General features: G+C 35.6%; 1 protein-coding gene across 3 annotated transcripts in view; it reads left to right on the top strand.

The window, feature by feature from the left end:
• The window catches only part of CAB39L (calcium binding protein 39-like), a 126,554-nt gene that overhangs the window by 36,825 nt on the left and 68,499 nt on the right, over window positions 1–21,230 (top strand). The window contains exon 2 of one of the 3 annotated variants that reach the window (XM_008569927.1): window positions 12,699–12,836. The exons of 1 other annotated variant lie outside the window; for it this stretch is intronic. The gene's annotated coding sequence lies outside the window, so the exon portion shown is untranslated. Of the gene's footprint in view, window positions 1–12,682; window positions 12,837–21,230 lie in introns of those variants that run through there. One more of the 3 variants, XM_008569926.1, reaches the window with a different exon arrangement.

Here is a 21,230-nt window from a genome sequence, read left to right as displayed (position 1 = left end):
CCTCAGTCACCCCCCCGCACCGGACCGGGGACCGGCAACGGGACCGCAACCCTCGGCGTTGCTCCCGCGCCTCGCTCAGCCAGTGAGCGGGAACCGGTCTGCATGTGGGATCCGAACCCTCGGGCGGGAGCGCCGCCGCGCTTCCCAAGCGGCGCACTTATCCAGTGCACCACCGGGCCGGCCCCCAGGGATGGTCTTGAAATGCAGTTTATGTGGCTTCTAAGGCCTTCTATCTGAAAAATGAAACAGGTGACCAGCTTGATAATACACAGTCATATTAGCTTTCTCTCTCTCCTCCTCTGCTTTATTCTCTGGTTTCTCACTCCTGCTTCTTATGATTGGATTCCTTATTAAGATAATATTACATAAGCTTTTTTGCCTCAGACCTTGCTTTCTGGTGAACTCAGGCTAGGAAGACAGCATCAAAAGAATAATGTCGGTAATAAATTGAAACATTGAATATATAAAACTTTATGAACTATAATGATAGTTTAAAGAAGGAAATGCAGAGAGGACAGAGGAACAAGTTAAATGACATCACCACAAAAAACATTCTCATAAGTTTCTGTAAGACAGTTGTCCTGGTTTCTTGAAAAATTAAAATCAGTTAAAATTAAAAAGGAAGACCTAACCAAACTCAATGCATTATTCTTAATTAAATCTGGTTTGAAAAAACTAACTCTGTCTTACCCATCCAAAGATCAGATAGGGCCGGCCCGGTGGCGCACTGGAGAGTGTGCCGCTTGGGAGCATGGTGGCGCTCCCGCCGAGGGTTCGGATCCCATGTGGAGACCGGTTCCCGCTCACTGGCTGAGCGCGGTGCGGGTGCGACACTTAGGGTTGCGATCCCGTTGCCGGTGCCCAGTGCGGGCGCAACACCGAGGGTTGCGATCCCGTTACCGGTCAGTAAAAAAGACAAAAAGGGAAAAAAAACAAAAACAAAAACAAAACAAAGATCAGATAAATATTCACCTACATTTTTTCATAGTTCTTTTAGGTTTAATATTTTGTTCCTGATATTGGTTATTTGTGTCTTTTTCTTCATCACTTTTGCTAGTTATCAATTTTATTGATCTTTTCAAAGAATCCATTTTTGCTTCATTGATTTTCTATTGTTTTTCTGTTTCTCATTTTATTGATTCCTGCTCCTTGGGTTTTTTGTTTTTGCTTTGGGTTTAATTTACTCTTCTAGTTTTCTCAGGTGGAAGCTGAAGTCGTTAACATAAGGCCTATCTTCTTTTATAATATAAGTAATATTAAGCATGTCTCTCCAAATATGTCTTTACCTGCAGCCTACAGGTTTTGATATATCATGTTTTTACTTTCATTTAGTTTAAAATACTTTCTAATTTCCTTTTTTTTGTTTCTTCTTTGACCAGCCGATTATTTAGTAGTGCGCTATTTACTTTCCTAATATTTGGGGATATTCCAGAATCTTTTATTTTGATTTCCAACTTAGTGTGGTCAGGGAACATATTTAATATTATTCAAGTCTTTTTATTTTATTTTATTTTATTTTTTTTAAAGTGACTGGTAAGGGGATCTTAGATCTTGACTTGGTGTTGTCAGCACCACACTCACCAAAGTGAGTGAACCGGCCATCCCTATATAGGGATCCGAACCCGTGGCCTTGGTGTTATCAGCACCACACTCTCCCAAGTGAGCCACGGGCCAGCCCCAAAGTCTTTTTAAATTTCCTTTTTTGTTTCCTGGTGGATGGCTGGTACGGGGATCTGAACCTGTGACTTTGGTGTTATAAGCTACACTCCAACCAACTGACCTAATCGGCCAGCCTCTTTTAAATTTTGGGGGGCTTGTTTTATATTCCAGAATATAGTCTGTCTTGGTAATCATACCACGTGCATTAAAAAAGAACATGTACTTGCTTTTGCAGAGTGGTTTGTTTGATATATGTCACTTTGGTCAAATTGTTTGTGGAACTGTTCACGTCTTTTATATCCTTACTGATTTTCTGTCTACTTTTTCAATGAATTACTGAGAGAGGAGTATTTATTTCTTGGACTACAATTGTGGCTTTGTATTTTTATCCTTTTAGTTCTCTCTGCTTTTTTCTTCATGCATTTTGAAGCTCTTTTATTAGGTGTATAAATGTTTAGGATTTTTGTGGCCTCTTGATGAATTGACCCCTTTATTAGTATGAAACTACCCTGTTTATGCCTAGTAATATTCTTTGCTCTGAAATCTACTTTAACATTTATAGCTACCTCAGCTTCCTTTTAAGTAGTATTAGCATGGTATATCTTTTTCATCCTTTTACATTTAATATATTTGTTTCTTCATATTTAAAGTAGATTTCTTGTCAGCAACATGTACTTGGGTTTTGCCTTTTTTGGGGCCAGTCTAACAATATTTTATTTTTAATTGAGATGTTTGGATCATTTACATTTAATGTGGGTATTGATAAAGTATTTTTATTTCATTTTATGTCATTTATTGGCATATTAGCTATATTTCTTTGCAGTTTTTTGTTTGTTTATTTAGTGGTTTCTTTTGATTCTATACAATACATGTTTACTTTATCACAATCTACCTCAAAGCATATACTTTCATTTACCCTCTCCTGGCCTTTGTGCTGTTGTTGTAATAACTTTGTGTCTACATGTCATAAATCCCAAAATAGTTTGTTATTATTTTGCTTTAAAAGTAAATTCTCTTTTAAAGTGGTTTCTTAAATAAGAAAATATTATTTTATATTTACCTACATGTTTATTTTTTCTGGTGCTATTTATTCCTTTGTGAAGATTTCCATTTAGTATATTTTTTCTGCCTGAAGAAAGGAACTCCTTTAACATTTCTCATGATTCGGATCTGCTGTTTATTAATTCCACTTTTCCATGTCATCATTTCTGAAAGATATTAATAGTTGTTTTCTTTCAGTTATTTTCAGCATTTCTTTGAAGATGTTGCTCCACTGTCTTCTGACTTATGTTGTTTTTGATGTTTGCTCTCACTTCTTCGTATGTGATGTGTCTTTTTTTCTTAAACTGCTTTTAAGGTATTCTCTTACCACTGTTTTTAAGCAATTTGATTATCATCTACTTTTGTATCATTTTCTTTATCCTTTTTGTGTTTGGAGTATATTGATCTTAGATCTGTGGATTTATAATTTTCATTATATTTGGAATTTTTCAGCCATTATTTTCAAACTTTAAAAAAATTAATAGCATATTCATTATTACAAATTGTAATTATTCTTTATGCCCCTTACCCAACCAATCACTCCCCAACCCCCCTTTTTCCCTCCCCCCCATCTCTAGTATCCTTAGGTTTGTTCTCCTGAAAGTTCAACATATTACGGTGGTCTTTTCTTCCTTCCTTCCTTCTCTCCCTCCCAGTTATGAGCGAAAACGTGGTATTTCTCTTTCTGTGTCTGGCTTATTTCACTTAACAATTTTCTCCAAGGTCATCCATGTTGCTACAAATGGCAGAATTTCATCCTTTTTTATGGCTGAGTAGTATTCCATTGTGTATATATACCACATTTTCCTTATCCAGTCATCCATTGATGGATATTTAGGTTGGTTTCATAGTTTAGCTGTTGTAAATAGAGCTGCAGTGAACATGGGAGTGCAGGTATCCCTTTGAAATAGTGATTTCCATTCCTCTGGATATATACCCAGTATTGGGATTGCTGGATCATATGGTAGTTTTATCTGTAGTTGTTTGAGAAACCTCCATACACTTTTCCATAATGGCTGTGCTAATTTACAGTCCCACCAACAGTGTAGGAATAGTTCCCTTTACCCTGCATCCTTGCCAGCACTTGTTATTCTTGGTCTTTTTAATAATGGCCAGTATAGCTGGGGTGAGATGCTATCTCAGTGTGGTTTTGATTTGCATTTCTCTGAAGATTAGTGATGTAGAGCATTTTTTCATGTACCTGTTGGCCATTTTTATGTCTTCCTTTGAAAAATGTCTATTCAGCTCCTTTTCCCATTTTTTAATTGGATTATTTGTTTTTTTAATTGTGTGGTTTCTTTTTTTAAAAAATGTATTTATTTATTAATTTTTTTTTACATTCTGAAATGTGGATAAGGTGGCAGGGGAAAGAGGGGAAGTGGGAGGAGGTGGAAGGAGGGGGGATGAGGTCAAGGCCTATGGCACCTCCCTCATTCCAACAGGGGAGACCAGGGGGCTTCCAGTGGCAGCTCAGTCATTGCTGGGCTGGATGCAGATGTAAGGGGGGTGTAGCTGAAGCCCTAGGTCCCCCACCACCCTCGCTCAGGAACCCAGGGAATTTCTGGTGGCAGCTCAGTGGTCATGACTGGACTGTTTGCAGATGTCAGGGAGGCATGCCTGAGGCTCTCACCTCCCCCACTCTGTCTTGAGAGCCCAGAGTGTTTTTAGTGGCAGCTCAGTGGTCATCACTGGGCTTGGTGCAGATGTCAGGGGGGCGTGGCTGAGGCCCCTGTCCCCCCACTGCCCAAAACAGGAGCCTGGGGCACTTCCTGCAGCAACTCAGTGGTTGTCACTGGGCTGGTTGTGGATGTTGGAGGGACATGCTGAGGCCCTCGGCCCCCCACCACCCCAGCTCAGGAGCCCGGGGAGCTTCCTGTGTCAGCTCAGTGGTTGTCGTTTGGCTGGTTGTGCGTGGGGGGTTGGGGGCGTGGCTGAGGCCTTCAGCCCCCCTCTGCCCCAGGTTCAGAGCCTGGGACACTTCCTGTGGTGCCTTGCTGGTCATTACTGGGTTGGTTGTGGATGTCAGGGGGACATGGCTGAGGCCCTCGGCTCCCCACTGCTCTGGCTCAGGAGCCCTTGGCACTTTCTATGGCAGCTTGGTGGTCATTGCTGGCCTGATTGTGGACATTGAGGGGGTGTGGTTGAGGCCACGGCCCTCTCCCCTCCCTGTCTTGGGAGCCCGGGGGGCTTCCAGTCCTTCTAGGTTTTATAGGTGTTCTTTGGTGGTGTTAGACCTTTACTAGTTAATATCAAACTTTGTCTCTGATCTGTGGGTGTTTTGTTTTCTTTCAGTTCTGTGTTGGATTATTTGCTATTTCCACCACTTAAACTCTGCACTGGAACTAATTTGTTGTTCTTTGCTTACTTCTAAAATGGGGCAACTTCCTGTGAAGACCAGCACTTGAGCCCTGTAGTTGAACTAAATTGTTGCTTTGTTGCTGTTTCCCTGGGGAAGTCTTTTTGTGCATCTCCGGGTTTAATTGTTGACCTTGTATGTTCTTCTAGGTCTTGTGAGGTCTGGTACACCTGTGTTGTGTGGAAACTCTGGTCTGGGCCAGAGTCTTTTCAGCAAACTGCACTCTCCCCAGTTCTGTATTCCTGACCAGTCTCCACTGAGTGGGCCTGTGTTGACTGGAGGGCAGATCAGCTGTTCATGCTGTGCCCCACTGTTCCAGCAGTGGGCCCTTCTCCCCCAGTCCCGCACTCCAAACACTTCCCATGGGATGAGCCATGTGCACATCCCTTGTGATGATTCACTGGCCTCTTGAGTGGCTCCTTTTTTCAGTTGTCTGTGGCTCCTCGCTCCTCTTTGGGTCCATCGGAGCCCTGTTAGTGGTCTTGCTGGTCTGGGGGTTTCAAAGGCCCTCTTTTCCCCTGCCACCTCCAAGCAACTTCATACAATGGGCAAAGCTGTGGCTTCTGCCAGCTCTTGCTCCGTGTGCTCACCAGCGCCAGCTTTGAAGCAGCCAGGGCTCAAAATGTTCGGAGTGGTCCTTTCTTTCTCTCATTGTGGCTTCTCCTGCATTCATAGAACTCTATAGGCCTCTCCTCTTCTTCCCCTGAGCTTAAGCAACCCCAGCTTGGCAGTAGTTGCTTTTTAATAGTTGTAAATTGGTTTATTTGTGGGAGAGAGTGATACCGAGGACAGTCTATTCCACCATTTTGACCAGAGTCCTATTATGTAGTTTTTTGAGTTCCATATGTATTCTGGATATTAATACCTTGTTGGACATATAGTTTACAGACATTTCTCCCATTCCATAGGTTGTCTTTCCACTCTGTTGTTTCCTTTGCTGTCCAGAAGCTTTTTAGTTTGATATAATCCCATTTGTTTATTTTGTTGTTGTTGCTTGTGCTTTTGGGATCTTATTCCTATAGTCTTTGCCCAGTCCTACTTCCTGGAGTGTTCCCCCTGTTTTTTTTAAGGTAATTTTATGGTTTTGGGTCTTATATATAAGTCTTTAATCCATTTTTGAGTTGATTTTGGAATATAGTGAGAGGTACAGGTCCAGTTTCATTCTGCATATGGACATCCAATTTTCCCAGCACCATTTATTGAAGAGGCAGTCTTTTCCCCAATGTATGTTCTTGGTGCCTTTGTCAAAGATCAGTTGGCTGTAAGAATGTGGGTTGTTTCCTGGGTTTTCTGTTCTGTTCCATTGGTGTGAGTGTCTGTTTTCATGCCAGTACCTTGGTTATAATAGCTTTGTAATATAATTTGAAGTTGGGTAGTGTTATGCCTCTGGCTTTATTTTTCTTTTTGCTCAGGATTGCTTTGGCTATCCAGGGTCTTTTCTTGTTCCATATGAATGTTAGGATTGTTTTTTCCATTTCTGTGAAGAATATCATTGGTATTTTGATGGGGATTGCATTGAATCTGTAGATTGCTTTGGGTAGTATTCTTCCAATCCAAGAGCATGGTATGTCTTTCTAACTTTTTGTGTCCTCTTTAATTTCTTTCAGTAGTGTTTTGTAGTTCTCACTGTAGAGATCTTTCACCTCCTTGGTTAAATTGGTTCCTAAGTATTTTATTTTTTTGGCAAGTATTGTAAATTTGCTTGCTTTCTTGATTTCTTTTTCTGCTAGTTTGTTATTGCAGTGTAAAAACACTACTGAGTTTTGGGCGTTTATTTTATCCTGCAGCATTACTGAAATTGTTAATCAGCTCTAAGAGTTTTTTAGTAGAGTCTTTAGGTTTTTCTCTATATATCATGTCATCTGCAAACAGGGACAGTTTGACTTCATCTTTTCCAATTTGGGTGCCCTTTATTTCCTTCTCTTGCCTGATTGCTGTGGTTGGTACTTCCAACACAATGTTAAATAGGAGTGGTGAGAGTGGACATCCTTGTCTTGTTTCTGTTCTTGAAGTGAAAGCTTTCAGCTTTTCCCCATTCAGGATGATATTGGCGATTGGTTTGTTATATATGGCTTTTATTGTGTTGAGTTAATTTCCTTCTATACCTAATTTGCTGAGAGTCTTCGTCATGAAGGGATGTTGAATTTTGTTTAATGCTTTTTCTGCATCTATTGAGATAATCGTATGGTTTTTGTCCTTGATTTTGTTGATGTGGTGTATCATATTTATTGACTTTTGTATGTTGAGCCATCCTTGCATTCCTGGGGTGAATCCCACTTGATCATGGTGAGTAATTTTTTTGATGTGTTGCTGTATTATGATTGCTAATATTTTGTTGAGGATTTTTGCATTTATGTTCACCAAGGATATTGACCTGAAATTTTCTTTTTTTGTTTTATCTTTGTCTGGTTTTGGTATCAAGGTGATGCTGGCCTCATAGAATGAGTTTGGGAGAATGACTTCTGTTTCAATTTTTGGAATAGTTTGAGGAGAATTGATGTTAATTCCTCTTTTTTTACTTTGATAGAATTCAATTGTAAAGCCATCAGTCCTGGGCTTTTCTTTGTTGGAAGATTTCTGATTACTGCTTCAATCTAGTTGCTGTTAGTGGTCTGCTAAAGTTTTCTGTTTCTTCTTGGTTCAGTCTGGGTAGTTTGTATGTGTCCAGAAATTTATCCATTTCCTCCAGGTTTTCATATTTGTTAGCACACAGTTGTTTATAATAGTCTCTAATAATCTTTTTATATCTGTGGTATTGGTTGTATCTGAAAAGATACTTGGAATGATTTCAATTTTTTTTTTTTATTTTGCCGAGACTTGATTTGTGACCTAATGTGGTCTGTCCTGGAGAATGTTCTATGTGCTGATAAGGAGAATGTATATTCTGTAGTTGTTGTATAAAATGTTCTGTAGATATCTGCCAAGTCCAGTTGGTTTAAGATGTAGTTTAAATCCTGTGTCCCTTTGTTGATTTGTTTCTTGGAAGATCTGTCCCAAAGAGAGACGGGTGTTCAGGTCACCCACTATTATCGTATTAGGGTCTGTATCTTTCTTTAGGTCTAAGACTGTTTGCTTTATATATCTGGGTGCTTTAATATTGTGATATGTTTTCTAACTGGATAGATCCCTTTATCATTATATAGTGGCCTTCTTTGTCTCTTTTTATGGTTTTTTTGCTTAAAGCCTATTTTATCTGATATAAGAATATCTGCTCCTGCTGGTTTTTGGTTTCCATTTGCATGGCATATCTTTTTACATCTATTCACTTTTAATCTGTGTGTGTCTTTACAGGTGAGGTGAATCTCTTGAAGACAGCATATACTTGGGTCTAGCTTTTTAATCCAATCAGTTAGCCTGTGTCTTTTGAATGGGGAGTTTAATCCATTTATGTTTAGGGCTGTTATTGGCAGGTATTGTTTTATTCCTGTCATTTTACTGCTTTTTGTTTAGATGTTTTAAATAATCTTTTCTTCATTTCTTCCCCTTTTATTTCTCATCTTCAATGTTAGCTGGAAATTTGAGGTGGCATAATTTAGCTTCTTTCTCTTTCTTACTTGCATTTTTGTTTTAATGACAGGTTTTCTCTTTCTTGTGTATCCATGATAGTCTTTTTCAGTTTCCAGATGCAGGATTCCCTTGCAAATTTCTTGCAGGGCTGGTCATGTGGTATTGAACTTCTACAATTTTTGTTTGTCTGGGAAATACACTATTTCTCCCCCATTTCTGAAGGATAGCCTTGCCGGGTATAGAATTCTTGGCTGGCAGTTTTTTTCTTTTAGTATTTTGAATATATCATCTCACTTTCTTTTGGTCTATAGGGTTTCAGTTGAGAAGTCTGCTGTTAGCTGATTGGGGCTCCCTTATAGGTGACTTGACGCTTTTCTCTTGCTCCTTTTAGAATTCTTTGTTTTTGAGAATTCTGTATTACTTGGAATATCTATAATATTCAGAAAATTTTCAGCCCTTATTTTCAAACTTTTCTTTTTCTCCTCTCTCCTTTTGGAATTTGAGTTTTTTATATATATAAATAAATATATGTATATATTAAGTATATATACATAATTTAAATCCAAAATACACACACACAGCTGCGTGAAGGTTTGCAATTTTTCAGGGATGTGTTCTTTTTTTTTTAAATCTTTTTTCTTGATGTTTTATTTTGATAACTTCTGCTGCTGTGTCTTCAAGTTTACTAATCATTTCTTCTGCAGTATCTAATCTGCTGTTTATTCCATTAAGCAGAATTTTTATTTCAGAAATTGCAGTTTTAATCTCTGGAAATTTGATTTGGGTTTGTTTTTATATTTTCCACATCTCTTCTTAACATCCTTATTTTTCTTATACCTCCTTGCACCTGTTTCTATTGATTGATTTTTCTCCTTTTTATGCATTGTATTTTCCTACTTTGCATGCCTGATAATTTTTTTATTTTTATTATTTTATTATTTTTTTATTTTTATTGAATCAAAATTGATTATACATTATATATTTTGGGGGTTCAACATTGAGATGTGTTGATCAAATCAATATTTCTCGCATATATATTGTTACAAATTGTAATTATTCTTTATGCCCCTTGTCTAATCCCATCTCATCCCCCTTCCTCTCCCCTTCCCACCTCTAATCACCCTAGATTTCCTCTCTCCCTCTGAAAGAATAATGGTTACTCTGTTGATTTGCTGCCCAAATGATCTGTCCAATGCTGAGAGGCATGATCAGGTTCCCCAATACTATCATAGAGCAGATGTCTTTTCTGTCACTATGAAATGGGTGCTGTGTAGACAGACATCCTCCTCCTTTCTTTCTCTCTGCTGGTGACTCTCCTTGTGTCAACTCACTCCAGTGGCTGGTGGACCATCTGCATGGTGGTTGTGGCATCTAGCCACCTTCACGACAGCCATGGTTATCATGGTGGCTGTGGTGGGCTGCCCACATGGAGGAGATGTTTTTGGCCTGCTCCATGGTGTTGGCAGTGCGCATGGTTGTGGAGAATGTCCGATCCCCGGTTCCATGCCCCAGATCCCCAAGTGGGTCCCGAGGTGCTGGCACGGTGTGCCTGGCTGTGGGAGGGTGGTCCAGTCCCCTGTTCCATACCCCAGGTCACTGGGCGGGCCCCGAGGCACTGGCATGGGGTGCCTGGTTGTGGGAGGATGCCTGACAATTTTTGACTGGATGCCAAACATTGTGAATTTTATGTTGTTGTGTGCTAGGTTTTTAAAAATTCCTTTAAACAATTTTGAATTCTACTCTAAGATGGAGTTAAGTTATTTGGAAGGAATTTGATCTTTTCAAAGGCTTACTTTTAAGCTCTATTAGGAGGAACTAGTACAATCTTTAATCTAGGGCTAATTTGGTGCCACTGCTGAGGGAATAACCTTCTGAGTACTCACACAATTTTCTGTATATTATGAGATTTTGTAACTCTTGCTGTTGGTAACATGAACTATTCCCAGCCCTTTGTGAGTACAGAACTGGGAATTTTTCTGCCTCCCGCTTTCCAGTAGTTCCTTCACCTTGGGGGGTTTTCTCACAAACATGTGCTTTGTGATGAAAATGTGAGAGGAACCCTCTGCAGATCTCTGGGGCTGTCTTTGCCGCTGTCTCCTCTCTGGTACTCATTTGTATGAATTCTAGTCACATTGGCCTTCCTGAATTCTTAACTGTCTCTTCAACTTGGGGAAGCTGCTGAACTGTGCTTAGGTTCCCTTTCGTGCTCTGCAGCCTGAGGCAATTGTTAAGACTTAACTTGTTTCCTTTCTCTCAGTGATTACTGAGCTGGCCTGCATTGAGTCCAGTGTCTGAAAACCATTTTTTACATATTTTGTCCAGTTTTTTTAGTTATATAAGACAAAAGAGTAAATCTAGCTGCTGTTACTCTGTCATATCCTGAAGCAGAAGTCCCTCTTATTGGACTTTTACTTCTTCTCTGTCCAAATAATTTTTAGAAGATTTTTGTTGTTGTTTAATTTTGAAGTATTAAGAAAGCTTTTAAAAGGATATTTGTTTATCTGTTGAAAGTTTTTTAAGAACTTCCAGTTTTATTGTGCTGTGGTCAGAGAATGAAGCTTGCACCATTTCTTCTTTTGAAATTTATTGATTCTTTGTGGCCTAATAAGGTCACATTTTGTGATTTCTTTGTGTGCATCTTTAAAAATGTTTAGTATGAATCAAATATACACACAATCGTATGTACTCAGTCTTATTAATTATGTATTTTAAATTCCTTGACTTTACTTTGTGTCTTTGAATCCATTGTAGATTGATTTAAAGTCTCCGAATTTTAAAGTAACTTAAAAAAATTAACCTTGTGGTTATTCTAAGAACTGCCCTTATAAATTCTGAATTTCAATTATATTAGAACTCTTTGAGTATATATTCAAGATGCCAGGCACTTAATACCCCTTATGCATTTAGGTTGATTTCTATGTAACATCTCTTTAAAAATAAGAGATAAAACTCTAAAAATTTTACTAAGCTACTAATTGGCAGATTAATCTCTAGTCTTTGATACCTATTTATTAGGTGTTTAGAAATAATCAAATTACCATATAATATATTTAATTTTAAAAGTCTACTTCAAATGAACCAGATTAAGAAATATATAAGGCCGAGTTTTATTTGCTTATTTTTCTTAAAGTATAAAACATTTATATATTTACCTTTTGTAGCCTTTAGCCTTTGTAATTCTCACTGAAGAGCTATTATGCATCCTGACCAATAATACTTGGGTGGTGGGGGACTTTCTTTCCAAATGAAATAATTATATTTGGTTTGTACATAAATAATTAAGCTGCTCTATTTAGTATTTTTGGTGTCAGTGTTTTTCTGTGTTCTTTGTAATTTTCCCTTTTATAACTGTAAATGTTGGTTTGAGTTTCAAAATATACCATCTTAAAAATACATGAGATTTTCATACAATTACACTGTTAAATTTAAATTATAACTACTCTAAACATAAATCTTCCTTTTTAATTCGTAATTCAGCTCTTTCCTTGGTCTCATAAATTCATAATACTTGCAAATTTACTTGCCCTACTTCCTTATTATGCTTGGGAATAGCATCTTTCCTGAGGAGCTAACATATTAGCAGATGAATATGTTATTATTAGTATCAACATGCCTTTGTTAGAAACCTTTATTTACTTTTTAAAACAGGACGGTCAAGCCAGTTTAATCAGTTGACAAAACCCCATGCTTGAAAAAGTATAAGACTTAAGGGGGGAAAAAAAGTAAAGTAATGAGAAAAAATTTTGTGTTTATCTCTGGACTTTTTTTTTCCCCCAAGAACTAATTTTGCCCCAGCTTATTTGCTTTCTGAGCTTTCTTGTGATGTTACACAATTGGGGAGGGAGGAAGAAAAAGAGAGCTGTGACTGTGTGGTGTGTATCTTAAAACATGTGGTAGAGAGGGAGAGGAGGACACATAAGCAAGCTGGTTTGACCAGAAACAGAACTGCCTGTGACAGATTAAGAGTCAAGCAAGGCTTGGAATCTGAGAGCAAGCAGAGTGGAAATTTACAGCTGCTCAATTTGAGTGTTCAAGTGATCATTTTCTGTGGTAACTGTTACTCTTCAAAGAAAGAGAGGCAGAAAGTCAAGACAGAATTGTGGAAACTCTTTTCTCTGCCATGCTATGATAATAGGAGGCAACCTCTCTTAAATGGAAGATAAAGGCTACTTCATTTAAAGTGCTTTGAGACCAAGAAAGAGCTGTCTTCAGCACCTCATCATGTGTCTACTTTTTGTTGCTTAGATCTGCCTGGGAGTTCCTGTAACATTTGGTGAGTGTCAACAAAGTTATTTATACTGGTTTGTAGAAATGGAATTAATATGGTAAACTTTAGTTTTAATTGAGGTTCTACAGTTAGTGCTTATATATTCATTTTAAACCATGCTGTTACCTTGTTTCTTTGTGCATGATGGATTGCTGTTACTAGGAGAGGTTTAAAAAAACAACTACAAAACAATACTTCTCTGTTGCCTAAGGCACTTGAACCATTACCAACTATTCTGTGTCCTTGGAATATCTTATTTTGGAAATGGGTTTTTATTTACAAAGAGTTTCCAAAAATAAAATAGTGGCAGTATACCATTTTTCATGTTTGTCTTTCAACTGCATGAAAATTAAAAAGTTATTTCTTTTTGTCTATTGTTGGTAAATTTAAAGTTATCATTGTGATGTTTGCTATTATAAATTGTTATAAATGACAGCATTCCCTCTTAATTCAAATAAAAATGTTAACACCCTTAATTAAAAGGATATATAATTTAAATGTTGAATACTACTGTTAGATTCAGTAAGTGACACCTGATTATTCTAAAGTTCTGTAATGAAAATAAGAATTAGACAATTTACATGTTGAATTTGCTGTTTGATATAAAATGAATACACAAGGATTTCTCAGCTAAGAAATAAGGCAATTATTTTGTTCTTATAGCTGGTACCAAACTCTCATAAAATCTTGTTCTGTTGAAGAAGTATTATTACCAGATGTGTGTGTGTGTGTGTGTGTGTGTGTGTGTAAGCAATAGAGCAGAGAAAAGAAAAATAAACTCTTAAAATATCCATTCACATTCTAATAAACCTTCATTTGTATAATCAAAATAGGAGATTTATGCTCATTATGTATACAGATATATATTTTTAAAGGCATGAGTGTAAGGCATGTAATCATTCTTCTGTAGGAGAAAGGAAGTATACTTGGGGTCTTCAAAAAGTTTATGGAAAGATTTGTATTATCTTTTAATTCCATTTTTTCATGAACTTTTTGAAGTACCTTCATATATTTTTAACTGCTAAATTGAGTCATTGTATAAAGATGCACCACTATAAGCAAAGCTTCTAATCTACCCTCATACTAGCCTCAAGAAATATATATGTCCTTAGTTATTTACTCAAGTGAGTTCTTTAAGGCAGAGCAATTTAGCTTAAATTAAAACTTCTGCAGTGTCAGTAAACACACTAAAAGGGTTTGTACCCTAGATGTAACACAAAATGGCTGTACTTTCTGTAGTATTTCCTCTCTGTGTACAGAATCCTGTAGAACAGGTTTTGTTTTGTGCGGTTTTGTGGGGTTTTTTTTTTTTTTTTTTTTTTTTTAATATTTAGCCTCTTGACCTATGTACATATAAGAAGCAACTCAGCTGGTCTGTGGAAACCTTTTCTGGACTTCCTTTTCACTTAAAGTCAAAGGTAAACATAGTAGAGATGATATCACAAACCATCTTTTACTTCTTTACAGAATTTCCTACACTTACTCTTTCTAAGACTGATTGGAAATTTGCATACAGCTTTACATCTTCAGAATAATTTTTTATTTTAAACCAGTTATTCACTGGTATTATCTTAGTGGTGGCAGCATTTCTTAAGGCCATAGGAGTATAAATATAGAAATAAAAAATAAGTCATTTCCAATTTACAAATACTTTGTGTTTCAGAAGTTTGTGAGTGGGTTGTTGGGAATTTGGAACTCATCATCCCTGGGAAACAATTTATCAAGTACCTGTTGGGCTTTTATTGTAGCTTAAGAATATATTTTATTCACACTTTAAAAAAACTATCACCACCTTGAAAAATACTAGAAAATAAATTCTACTGGTAAAACTAAATATAAAACAATTCTGTTGAATAAGGCATTATTTTTACTTATCCCAAATATTGATGCTTGAGGGAGGGCAAGTTTATAGAGGTGGATGGATATTGGAAGGATGCTTATAAATAGGATTTCTAGGTACTTTCACCACCTTCCAAGGTTGATTGCACTGTTCATAAGATCTAATCTGATATTGAAATCAGTGATTTCTCTTTTCCTTACTTCAAGAATATTTCTGGCCATTGCTTTTATGCTTATCAGCCATTCCTGAAGCCTCGCTCAGTGCGTGGCACATAGTAGGTACCTGATAAATAGTTAATTCATAAGGGCTAAACTGTTTCTTTGGTTCACAAAAGTGGAGTTGAGTAATTTTTCAAGGTGCTGTGGATTGAATGTCCTCCCAAACTCATTGAAATCAAATCCCCACTGTGACAGTGTTAAGAGGGTGGGAAATCTTGTTATAGTAATTGAAAGGTCAGGCCTTAAAGAGGTGAGTAGATTGTGAGGACTGCATCCTTGTGAATGGATTGATCCATTCAGTGGAGTAATGGGCATGGTTCTGATGGCTTTATAAGGAGAGCAACTGAGAAGCTTAGTCTCTCTCACTTAAGCCATTTGCCATGTGATACCCTGTGTCACTTTAGAGCCACCACCGAGTACAGGGCCCTCACCAGATGTGTTTCCTGGACTTTGGACTTCCCAGCCTCTGAAACTAAGCAATAAATAGTTTCTTTACAGATTACCAGGTTTCAGGTATTTCTGTTATAAGCAACAGAAATGTACTAATACACAAGGTATCCAAAAAATAAAAGGGGTTTAGGGACACATATTTTCCATTATGAGATTAAAGAGATGGCCTGAAAAGAATTGATGGAATTGTGAGATGTGAACAAAGCAAAAGTAGTGCAGAATAGGCCTAACTCTTAAGAGAAAAAGAAAGGACTGTGGTGTAATTTGGTAGCATTCCTGAATGAGTAGTCTTGGTATTGAGGGGAGGTAGTTTATAAGCTAGGTATCTTGAGTACATGGGACATTCTCAAGTCAGGTGTCAACTTTAACTCAGAGGATTATATTTTTGCATATGTTTACTAGGACCCGTATGAAGAAATGTAACTTATTTGAAAAACTCAGATTAGGTCTCTCCAAATTAAGTTTAGTTACACTGGCCCTGAAAGTTTCTCTAAAGTACAAGTATATAAAATTTAAAAGTTAGTAATGCAATAGACATATGTAATGAAATAATAGTGTAATAGTGCAATAGATGCAGGTTACACTGATCTTTGATGATTTTTAGTGGAAGAAAAACTTTTCCATTTGGTAGAAAAAAAACTTTCTTCATTCCATGTCAAATCATACAAAAAAATGATTATTTTGAGTAGTCCTAAATGGTGTATAGTAGGTTTTTAATAAATATTTATTGAATGAATTAAGGAGGATTTGGGGAGATACTGCAGACCTGCAACCCAGAGCAGCTTAACAGATTTTTTCTCTTAAGGAAAAAATCTACTGAAACTGTAATAGCATGCCTATTAATTATGGTCGTACTTAGTATTCCATTGATAATTAAAATAATTGGTTTAAACTGAAATCTTTACTGCTTTCCAGTTTTGTGACTTATATGTCTTAAGTTTCCAGCATAAAGTTACCTAGTTTTTTGGAACTTTGGAAGGATGAAAGATTATATAAGATTACCCAGCCAGAAAAATTGAATCTGCCCTGGTCATCTGTAGGATAAGAGATAACTTCAGCTAAATCACTTTCATCTCTGTTCTCCCATGTTAATGTTTTATAGAATGACAGTTCATAGACAGGCATAGGGGTTACTGAAGCTATGAAACAGTTGCATTTCACACTGTACCTATAAACCTTATCTTAAAACCAATAGCAGTATCTAAGCAAAATTTAATGTTATGTGTAATATATATTTGCTTACAGGAAATACTGAAAAAAATGAATTATATGAGTTTCCCTTGCTAATTCTCTTTTAAAGGATAACCATTTATGAATTCCAGTGAGATCTGATGCTTTGATTATAGTTACCAGTATTTGAGAAAACAAACCTTGCTTTAGATCTCTGCTAAAAATTGAGATTGTGAAATTCTAATATAAAATTGTCATTCATTGGCAATCATTATTAGCTAATAAATGTAGAAAATTTTGTCTCTGATGAATGATGAGAGCTGTCAACAGAAACATTACTATGAACATAATGAATGAGGTGTTACTAGTTGTTTTTTCTGGAACAGTAGTCTATCTAAGGACCTTTCCTTAGATAGCAATAAATATATTAGGAGTTTTATGTCTTCCTGATTTCATATTAATTCTGTTTTAAAATTTATTTCAGTGTTACAGTACATTAGAATTAAGAAGTATTTACCAAGAGTCATGGGTTTCTCTTATAAAAGAGTTTTTATTGTGCTGTAGGTCTGACCAAGACTTCCAGATAAATGAGGATTCATAAAAAATTTCTCACAAGTTTTCCATTTCTGTGTAAATTATCCATTTCCAGAAAATGTCTCTCCTTCAAACTCTGTTAATAAAATAAAACTTATCAAAACAAAGTCATTCTTAGCCATTTTGCAGTGAGAAAAAGGATTACCAGTGAAAGTCGTTATTTATACTTGTCTGCTGATTTTCACTCATGTCCATAGCTTTTCAAGTACAAAATTCAAAAAATTGTGGTGCCTTCTAATTACATTTAGGATGTATATTTTTAGGTGGAAGAATTGAAGGATAGGAGATTTTGACTGAAAGATATTTTGACATATATAATGTGCTTTATAATGGATTTGGTGTCATAATGTGTATGAGAGTACTTCAAAATATTCACAGAAAAATTGAATTAAAAGATAATACAAATCCTTCCATGAACATTTTGAAGACCCCTCATATAACTGCGATAATATGCTCTGTAGTTTATTATCTCTGCGAAGGCAATTCTAAATTATGATGGGGTGGGGAATCTTCTTGTATACAGAAAATTCAGTAGAACTTTCAGGTGTACATACAATCAAATGTACCTATTTTAAGAGAACAGTTCAATTAGTGTTGACAGATGTTACTCATGTGGCCTGCTGTCCCACTGAGTTATTAAAAATGAATCTTATAGGCTCAATTTTTTTCCATAGATGAACTTTTGATGCATTTATTTCTGTCTGAGTCATATGTGGACTACAGATAAAAGAATGGCAATCCCTGAACCTTTCTGAAATTTTTTTGTGTGGTGATAGGCATATTTAATTTTTTTTTAGTTTAAGAGAAGATGCCTGTGTCTTAAGTTTAAATTAACAAGCTCTAAGAAGGAAATTTGAAAATGTTCCTCTCTCACTCATTGTTGATTATAAAATCTGTGAAGGGAAAGAAGATTTATTTTTGGAGATGGCTTTTTACAATGAGTTAGCAGTTTGCTTATACTTTTAATGGTCTTACCTATGAAAACCTTGAGATTTCTTTTTCAGTTTCAGACAAAAATTTCCTACTCCCTTAAATTTTCTTAGGAAACCTTTGAAATTATAACTATTACTGAACAGCGTAATTGGAGGTTAGACATAAAGGCCTGAAAATACTTATTACTATCTACAGACAGATATTTATTCCCCTTTGAAATCTTTTAAGTGGAATAACAAGAGCATTTAATGCCGAGTAACCTCTTGCTATAGGTCCTGTGCTCCCTTGCCCCCCACAGCACTCCTCTCCACTTATGTCACTGAACATATTCAGATGACTCACTCAAGTGATTAGTGTTAGGAAAGGGATTGCTGCCAAAATCTACTACAAAATCTTCAGGGCCTGAGTTCCCTGAGAGCAGAGCTGAACAATCTTTTTTGGCCTTTTCTCCAGAATCTGAGCCAAGTACAACTCTTTATGAAACTTCATAGCCAAATAAATCATATTTGACTAATGCTTTTAGAAGACACGATGATCAGATATTCTACAGTTTGAACTTTAAAAAATGGTTATTTATTCATTAAAAATACTTGAGAAGGTGTTTCATTATAAAAGCATTTGCATGATCTATTATTACAAGGTTCTGAAAAAAACAAAACATTTGAGAGAAGTAGAAAATGAAGCATCTATAAGCCAACTATACTACACAGAGGCAATCACTGTTAACTTTTTAAAAATATTTTTTTCTATTTATAGGTTTTGCGTGTTTGTGTTTTTGTTTCCTTTGCATAGTTGTTATGCTCTGATATGGGATACTGTTTTTAACATTAATGTTTCAATTTTATTTCATATGCTTTGAAAATATTTTCATATCTATATAAAAGTACCATATTTCATCAAATCTAAGAAACCATTGGTTATAAGTCATATGGCTACTTCACGTACCACCAAGAAAGAAAAAGAACCTGCCAGTTTGTGTAAATGGCTATCAATTGCAAGACACACCCAAATTTCAGAGATATTGAAATAAAAAAAAAAAAAAAAAAAAGCTTAAAAAATCTGTGACATATACTAATATTCCATCAAGTGGTTATGTCACAATTTGTTTATTTCCCTCTGGCAGACATTTAAATTGTTCTCAAGTTTTTACTATTATTGTGTTATAATTATTATATAATATTATAACATTGCAGTACACATTTTTGCATATAAAGATAACCCCTTACTTTAGTTTATTTTCTTAGAACAGGTTGCCGGAAGTGGGATTACTAAGTCACTAAGGGGGATTACTAAGGTTGTGAACATTTTAGGGTTCTAGATCCATATTACCAGGTTATTGTTCAATATATATTTCCACCAGTAAGAAATGAGAGAGCCTCTTGCATTACACCATCAGTAGAATTGAATTTTGTCAGAACAACAACAAAAAAGTTTTTATATCATGGACAAAATAGTCTTTCACTTTGAGTTTGCAATTTTTAAAAATTTTTTATGGAGAATGCTTAAACATATATTATAGTTTGTTAACTGTATTTTCTCCTTTGTGATTTTCCATTTTCTATATATTATTTCCTTAATGGTTTTTTTATTCGTCTTAAAGAGATCTTCTTTTATAACAATGTTAGCCCTCTTTCATATTTATATCACAGAATTCTCTTGTTGTTTGCCTGTAATTTTCATTATTTTTCTATAGAAATTCAAAATTTTAAAATTTGTGGCGTATTTATATTAACTTTGACTAGTCAGTCTTTTTCTTTGAAATTTATTTCATCATTTCTAAAACTAGAGAAATTATATTACATCCAGGAGTTTGAAAGTCACTTATGTCAACATCTGTATCTGGGCTGTTTTGTTCCATTGATCTGTCTGTTTTCTTGTGCTACTATGCTACCTATAGTAATTTACATCACTTATCATTTCATTTTTTCCTTAGTAATCATTCTTTTAAAAATTTGCTATTTGGTATTCTTGTCTAAATTTAGTTAACAACTTTTTTTTTTTTTTTTTGGACTTTTGATTGGAACTGTATTAAGACATTACATGGACTTTAGGACTAAATGGACATTTTAATGATAGTGAGCCTTTCTATTCAAGAACAAGAACAAAATAGATTTTTTTTTTCTGTTGGCAACTGGCTGGTACAGGAAGATAGGTTTTTTTCTTAGTTTATGTAGGCTTTCTTCCCAAGTGTCTTGTTTCAGAAAAAAAGAAATATGCTCATTATAAATAATGCAGAAAAATACCTAGATGAAAAATTTAAACTACTGCAAATCTCATAATACCATTATGATTAGCTCAGCTACATTCCAGAAATTGTTCTGTGGATATACACAGTTCAAAAGGGTGGCTGGCTGAAGGGATGAATAGATAAACAGACACATCTTGTACATTTTTAACTACATCTTCTATTTTTTTCAGTTTCATTTGAAAGTTTTCTATTTCAGGAATAGTAATTATCCTTATTTTTGAAATTTAGGCTTTATTGTTTTTAAAATATAGATCTGGTATAGATATTGTACATATTTAGTTGTAAATATGAATGGGATTTTTTTTCATTATATTTTCTGACTGGTTATTATGTATGAAAAGTATTAGTTGGTGTATGCTTATCCTGTATTCAACTGCTTCACCTAATTCCTATTAATTCCAGTTGTTCATCTTAGGTTTCTTATGTATATGATCATATTGTCTGTGAATTGCAGTTTTGTCATGTCCTTCCCAAATTTTATGTTGTTAAGTTCTATCTTATATTTTAATGTATTGACCAGAACATATAATAATGGTAGTGTGATAGTGATGGTCTTTGTTTTCTACTTGTTTTTAGGAAAAATGCCTCTATTGACAGTGATTTTGTCTGTTGAGCTGAGATTTATATGTCTTTCTTGGTTTTGATTTTATTGGATGCCTTTTTATCATCAACTGAAATAATTTTAATTTGACCTATTGATATAATTATATTAATTTTCTATTAAGTAATATGATTTGGCATATTATTTTATAAACATAGCCTTTGATTTTATTGACTACAATATTACTTAGGATCTACATTGAACATATTTAAACTGAAAATAATTTAAATTTTTCAAGGAACTCCTGTTCTAAATAATTTCAATCACTTCCCACGAACTCCTGTTTCTATCAATAGCTATTCTAAACTTTTATCTCTTTCCTTAAAATCCCTACCAGACTCCTCTG

The sequence above is a fragment of the Galeopterus variegatus genome, unplaced genomic scaffold (assembly GCF_000696425.1).
Source record: "Galeopterus variegatus unplaced genomic scaffold, G_variegatus-3.0.2 Scaffold545, whole genome shotgun sequence".
In the NCBI taxonomy this organism is placed as follows: Eukaryota; Metazoa; Chordata; class Mammalia; order Dermoptera; family Cynocephalidae; genus Galeopterus; species Galeopterus variegatus.
This window is presented reverse-complemented; position numbering and strand designations above follow the sequence as displayed.